The 7,500-nt window shown below is 46.7% G+C and overlaps 1 protein-coding gene and 2 non-coding genes across 4 annotated transcripts in view; 2 read left to right on the forward strand and 1 right to left on the reverse strand.

Annotated features, from left to right (window-relative positions):
• LOC135106498 (uncharacterized) overlaps positions 1–7,500 on the reverse strand; it is a 59,661-nt gene that overhangs the window by 35,915 nt on the left and 16,246 nt on the right. The window lies entirely within an intron of this gene.
• On the forward strand, positions 3,334–3,405 carry Trnaa-ugc (transfer RNA alanine (anticodon UGC)). Its single transcript has one exon. It is a non-coding gene; the product is annotated as a tRNA-Ala (tRNA).
• Positions 3,409–3,481, forward strand: Trnaa-agc (transfer RNA alanine (anticodon AGC)). Its single transcript has one exon. It is a non-coding gene; the product is annotated as a tRNA-Ala (tRNA).

Below are 7,500 nucleotides of genomic sequence, written 5' to 3' on the forward strand. Positions count from 1 at the left end.
AATAGGATGACAAGAGTAACAGAACAATAACAACAGCGAAAATAACAACTAAACTTACAAATAAACAAGACGTGACACCTTCTCCCTTCTCGCCCTTCAGTAAGAAAATAATTAATCAATATATTCATAGAAGTCACAGGTAGGTAAAGAATACACCTGGCCAGGTCTCGACAAGGCTAATTACAGGTGTCTGCTGTCGGTAATTACACACACACACACACACACACACACCGTCTTGACCTCATACGGGCAGGACGTGTGACCTTGGCGCTCTCGAGCAGCCTCGGCCAACTTGTTGGCCTTCCCCGCCCCCTAGTGATAGTGACCTCAGTTTGTTTTGTTTTTTTACTTTTCTGTTTTCAACTTTTAGCGTTTAGTTTGAGGCTCGATCTGGTGGGATTGTTGTTTTTGTGAACACTTGTAGCGAATGCGTGTGACACATAAAGGAAAATGAGCTGACCTGGAAGCAGCATGTCGCCAGCACCGTGAGATCAGCTACCTACAGGCTGTACATGCTGCGCAGACTCAGGTCGCTGGGGACGCCGACAGATGAGTTAAGGGGGGTGTACCTCACCTTCATCCTCCCCAAACTCATGTACGCCTCCCCAGCGTGGTCCTCCTCCCTCACACACACTCAACAGCTACAGCTAGAGAGTGTGCAGAAAAGGGCGTGCAGGGTCATCCTTGGCCCTGCATACACCACCTATGAAGAAGCCCTGACCACCCTGAGTCTGTCCAGAATATCCACCAGGCACCGAGAGGCTCTGGAGAAGTTTGGGGAAGGGACTACTGCATCATCCGCGTCTCAGAGACATGCTGCCGCCCGACGCGCCTCGCCCTGTCCGTGCCACCAAGACACCACAACAAAATAACGCCCCTGAAGGCGCCGCGCACGGACCGGTACAGACTCAGTGCGATTCCCACCATGGTGCGAGCCATCAATCGATAGTATTTCCCTCCTAGATTAGTCTTACCGTTAGGATTAATGTTAAGTTTTTCCCCATCCCCTATGTACATTTTCAGTTTGTCAACTGCCTAAATAATAAACCGTTTATTATTATTATTATTATTATTACACCACACACACGTAAATTGACACACCTACGCAATAACAAGCCTTAACACACATGCAGGAGTCACATTACAGTCTCACGCACACACACACACACACACACACACACAAAGACACACATACGTCACTCCACGAAACCAAACCAAACCAGAACAAAACAAGACAAAACAAGTTAAGACAAGACTGACACAAGAATTACTAATACCAACAATATCACGTAAAAAACACCGACCTTCCCTCTTTCCCTCCCTGTTTCCCCACTCTCCATCTTCCACTCCATTTACTCCAAGCGCAGAAAACACTGAATAAGCTCAATCTCAGTGTCTTCCATCGGCCCCTCGCCACCACGCGCCCTCCACCCCTTCCCTCTGTCAATGTCTCTAACACAGGGCGACTTTGCAGGGTGGAACTGTGGAATCAAAGCGAATTAATTGAGAGAGAGAGAGAGAGAGAGAGAGAGAGAGAGAGAGAGAGAGAGAGAGAGAGAGAGAGAGAGAGAGAGAGAGAGAGAGAGTTTCCTATACTGTAATGGGTGGCATCCGTAAACATAAGGTTAATTAACACATTTTTACCAACAGTTACAATGATCAATGAGAGAGAGAGAGAGAGAGAGAGAGAGAGAGAGAGAGAGAGAGAGAGAGAGAGAGAGAGAGAGAGAGAGAGAGAGAGAGAGACGCAGGCCATGGTCATCTCACGGTCCCCAGCTGCCTCCCCAGCCGTCTCAGGCTGTCTGATTTTTGGAGGCCAGACACTTCCCCTCCAGGAACACGTCAAGTTGCTGGGAGTGACAGTGGACTGTGGCCTGCGCTTTGACCGCCATGTTGCTGCTGTTGCCCACCAGGTCTCCCAGCGAGTCTCTGCACTGCGTCGGATGTCAGGAAACCTCGACTCCCGGGGCATCCTCACACTGTACAAGGCTCAGATACGGCCTTGTATGGAGTACAGTGCCTTGTCCTGGATGTCGAGTGCCCCCACCCACTTGCAGAGACTGGATGCTGTGCAACGCCGTGCCCTGCGCTTGGTGGGGATGGACGGACAGCAGCAGCAGCAGCAGCAGCAGCAGCAGCAGCAGCAGCAGGAGGAGCAGACCGGAGTCACGTCGCTAGAGCATCGGCGGGACGTGTCGGCGCTGGTGGTCCAGCACAAGGCCCTGGTTCTGGAGGTCCCTCATCTCAGCTCGATAAGGCTCCCACCACGAGCTGTCCAGAGGGAGTCCAGGACCACCACCTCCAATGACATGCTGGTGCAAGTGCCTCGATCTTACTCGAGGCAGCACCAGCGCTCTTACACAGCTAGAACCTCCAGACTGTGGAATGTGTTTACGGCAGCCACGAGTGATACACAAACAATGACACTCCAGCAGGTGAAAGTGGCTGCACACAGGTGGCGTAAAACACAACCCCCCACACTAGTGCTGTGTTAATCATGTCTATATATATATATATAGTAGGATGAGTTTACTTTTTGTATATATTTTCTTCCTTACATTTAAGTATAGGCTTTTCAAATAACAGCATAAAAAACGTGTTGTTTTAAGCCTGATGTAAATTTTTGTTTAAATAAAAAAAAAAAAAAAAAAAAAGAGAGAGAGAGAGAGAGAGAGAGAGAGAGAGAGAGAGAGAGAGAGAGAGAGAGAGAGAGAGAATACAATAACAATGGAGAAAATCATAGAAGGGAGAAAGCAAGATGAAGAATAAGAGGAGGAGGAGGAGGAGGAGGAGGAGGAGGAGGAGGAGGAGGAGGAGGAGGAGGAGGAGGAGGAGGAGGAGTTGATCTAAAAAGTCATATAAAACCTCCTTGCCAACTCCTTAGTGTGGAAGATGCAGATAATCAGGCCGTCAGCATAATCAAATTGACTGACGAGAGAGAGAGAGAGAGAGAGAGAGAGAGAGAGAGAGAGAGAGAGAGAGAGAGAGAGAGAGAGAGAGACATATTCATCCTCCTTCGCTGCCAACAAATACACAAATACCTGATACGTGAGGACACCTGAGAGTTACCTGAGTTAATTACATACATGAATACGTGAATTATTTGACTTACATACATGAAGAAGACGCACAGAGGACTGACGTGTAACTGTGCATGTATGTATGTATGTATGTATGTATGTATGGAGGAGGAGGAGGAGGAGGAGGAGGAGGAGGAGGAGAGAGTGAAGTCGATAGAGTGGAAGGTAAGATGTGATTATGAGAGCACAAGGTGGAGGAGAGAATACCTGAGAGAGGGAGAGTGGGACAGTGAGAGAAAAGTTGGTTGGGAGAGGGGGTGTAGCTCAGTGGTAGAGCGTTCGCTTTGCATGTGAAAGGCCCCGGGTTCGATCCCCGGCACCTCCACCAGGGGATGTAGCTCAAATGGTAGAGCGCTCGCTTAGCATGTGAGAGGTACGGGGATCGATACCCCGCATCTCCAAAATTTTTTAATACACCGCGTAGTGTAGTGGTTAGCACGCTCGGCTTACAACCAAGAAGACCCAGGTTCGAATCCCGGGCGCGGCGAGGCAAATGGGCGAACCTTTTGCAGAATCGGATGCCATCGCCTTGCAGGCAGATTTAGATAGAATGAATGAATGGACGGTTAGATGGCAAATGCAATCTAATATCAATAAATGCAAAGTACTTAGCGTAGGTAGAGGAAACCCACACAGTAGGTACACATTAAACAACCAAACTGGTAGGTACAGGGTACGAGAAAGATTTAGGAGTTATAGTTAGCTCTGAACTCCGTCTAGGGAAACAATGCATAGAAGGCAGAAACAGGGCAAATAGGGTACTAGGATTCATTTTTAGGAGTGTTAAAAGTAGAAGGCCAGAAGTAATATTAAAGTTGTACTTGGCGCTGGTCAGACCCCATCTAGACTATGCTGTGCAGTTCTGGTCCCCACATTACAGGAAAGATATAGGTCTATTAGAATCAGTACAGAGGAGAATGACTAAAAGGATACAGGGGATGGGGAGCATTCCTTATGAGGCGAGATTGAAGCTGTTAAATTTACATTCTTTAGAAAGACGTAGGTTAACAGGGGACCTGATAGAAGTCTTTAAGTGATATAAGGGTTATAACAAGGGGGATGTAAGCAAAATTCTTAGGATCAGCAACCAGGGTAGAACAAGAAATAACGGGTTCAAGCTTGGAAAAATTAGGTTTAGGAAGGAGATAGGAAAAAATTGGTTCTCAAATAGAGTGGTAGATGAGTGAAACGGACTCAGTAGTCATGTTGTTAGTGCTAGGACACTAGAGAGCTTTAAGAGAAGATTAGACAGTTTATGGATGGGGATAACAGATGGAAATAGGTAGGTATATTTCATACAGGGACTGCCACGTGTAAGCCTGGTCGCTTCTTGCAGCTTCCCTTATTTCTTATGTTCTTATGTTCTTAGGAGTACAAGTCAGGGGTGGAGGTGTGAAGGAGAAATGTGGGTGAGGAATTCACAAGGGGGTAGTTTTGAGGGATGAGTGAGAGAGAAGATACAAGTGCTCTTTCCTCCCCTCTCCCTCACTCTCCCTCTCTCCCGTACCCCCTCACCTGCGCTCCCTCCGCACTCGACCTCTTGAGGGACAAAGCATGACCCTCTTAGCGACCATCATGCACCTGGAGGAGGGAGCCACAATGGTCCTGCTGGGGGCGAGGCACATCCCCGCGTCTACCCCACCAGCTGCCTGTAATGCCACCCCCACCTCACCAACACAGCCAGGTGCTAATTTTGTCCTTGCTGGTGTTATTCTTATCACCATATTCTAAAAACACCTCTGCAGTACTTCCATTACTTTCAAGAGGCTTTAGATGAAGATACACGTGTTTGTAAGGGTATTTTACGGTTCTAGTGACAGATTAACGAGGTTTCTACATTGTTAACTGGATAAACACTTGAAAACCTCTGAAGATGATAGTGGTGAGAGAGCAAAAGGTTTCTGAATACTGGGCTTAGTAACACTGGAAAGATATAGATGTACAGCTGTCATAACGCAATACACACACACACACACACACACACACACACACACACGTATCGAGCAAGGCCGCGGGTGGACTGAGGGAGGGAGGGATGGGTGGGTGCCGTCTCTCAGTGGTTCGGGAAGGTCAAGGCGAGGCAGCCCAGCGCGTGTCGAAGGGCTGGTCTGCCTCACAAGGACGCACTTATGTAATGCTCCCTCATGTCTTGGTGTGTGTGTGTGTGTGTGTGTGTGTGTGTGTGTGTGTGTGTGTGTGTGTGTGTGTGTGTGTGTGTGTGTGTGTGATTATTATTTATTTTTTAATGATGCACAGTACTTATGGTCAAGAAACTGTCTACCTGTCTATCTATTTATCTATTCGTGTGTGTGTGTGTGTGTGTGTGTGTGTGTGTGTGTGTGTGTGTGTGTGTGTGTGTGTGTGTGTGTGTGTGTGTGTGTGTGTGTGTGTGTGTACATTCTTAAACATTTCAGTGCTTTATATCGCCTACCTTTCACAGACTGTAGTGGAAGTTACCGAAGTTATCACAGACCATTTAATAACTGTCCTGCACCATCAGCTAAAAAAAAAAAAAAAAAAAGAAAGAAAAAAAAAAGAAAAAGAAAAAAGAAAAAACAACACGCATGAGAACTCGCCAAATCAACTACACGACCCTTTTAAAAAACCACCCTCATGAAAGTCCAATGCATTAAAGATCACGAGATTGTGTAGTGCAATTCTTTACCAAGACCTGCAACGGGAGGGGCACGGCCAGCACGTCTTCAGTAGCAACATTCATGCCTCACACAACCAAAGTATTGAAGCTGTCGAGGAAAAGAGGAAGGCGTATCCGAACCTTCCTTCCGGTGTCAAAACTATCTATACAGTAAATCTTTATCAAGTCAGAGATGTCCTTAGCGGTTCCTTAGGTACTGACGAAAGGAAGTCTACTCATCTACTGATCTACTTATATATTCCTTAGTACTTAGAAGAGGCCGTGGGTGAAGCTTTCATCTGGTGTCAAAACTATCTATAAATCTTCATCATGTCAGGAAAGTTTTTAGCGGTTCCTTGGTACTGACGAAGGAGATCCACTCACTCTGCTCATCTACTTATTGTGCTTATTGAGAAACGCTTTGCTGTCTCACCACGACTGTTTTTCAAGGCTAAAAGAGATGACTACCTGTGTTCTCAAGACTGCTTCTCCTGTTAGTACTGTAGTAAACTTGTTAATCTGTCACTACAGGCGTAAAAACACTTAAAGATCCGCGCTATTTTAACTAGAAGCTTTTGAAAGTGGGAGGAGGAGTTATAGAATCATGGTCCTGTGTTTGCCTCAGTACTGTCTCCACGTCGCCCCGCCCCGCCCCGCCCCGCCCCGCCCCGTCCCGCCCTTGGAGATTCAGGGCAGGGCAGATTCTAAGTTTTGAGAATCGAATAAGGATTTTTCTTCAGGTCACTCATTGCGGGAATTGCAGAGTGGGCGTTTTTCATTTCGTTAATTAACTTTTGGGTGACTTTCCTTTCACGTGACCGATAAAAAGTATTCATGATAACGGATGTGTGTGTGTGTGTGTGTGTGTGTGTGTGTGTGTGTGTGTGTGTGTGTGTGTGTGTGTGTGTGTGTGTGTGTGTGTGTGTGTGTGTGTGTGTGTGTGTGTGTGTGTGCAGAAACAGTACGACTAAAAAGCAACTTCCACACATCCCAAAGCACAAACTTAATTAAGGCGCCAAAACAAACACACGAAAAAATAACAAAATAAAATGAATAAATAAATAAATAATTATCCTTCGCAATCCAACACAAGACAAAACAAAACAAAAAAAAACACCACAATTCAACACAAAACACCACAACATCACCACCACCACCACCACCACCTAGACCAACCACACCCAACCACACCCAAACACACCCAAACCTACTCAGACCACGAAGACAACCCTCCCTCCCCCTCATTCCACACCCCATAAAGAAAAAAAAAAGAACGAACCGGACCCCAGCAGCCCAGCCACCACTAATTCAATAGCATGACAAAGCTTCCTTCACAACTTCATTATTCAAAAGAGCGAAGCAGTGTTACCCTTCAGGAATAGGTACGATATTTCCACGAACACCACCTCTGCGCTAATCTGATTGTGTGAAGGAGGAGGAGGAGGAGGAGGAGGAGGAGGAGGAGGAGGAGGAGGAGGAGGAGGAGGAGGAGGAGGAGGAGATAAAAGGGGAAGGATCACATTACACGTCAAGAGACCAGTGAGGGAAACAGGAACAAGAGAGAAGGACGAGGAGGAAAGAATGAATGATGAAGAAGAGGAAAGAAAGGATGGAGGGAGATACAAGTAAGTAGCAGAGGAAAGAATGGATGATGGAGGAGAGGAAAGGAGAGAGAGAGAGAGAGAGAGAGAAATACAAGTAGCAAAGGAGGGAAGAATTTATGGTGGAGGAGAGGCAAGGAGGGATGGAGAGAAAGATACAGGTAAATAAATAGCAAAGGAGGAA

This window comes from Scylla paramamosain, chromosome 13 (genome assembly GCF_035594125.1).
Source record: "Scylla paramamosain isolate STU-SP2022 chromosome 13, ASM3559412v1, whole genome shotgun sequence".
In the NCBI taxonomy this organism is placed as follows: Eukaryota; Metazoa; Arthropoda; class Malacostraca; order Decapoda; family Portunidae; genus Scylla; species Scylla paramamosain.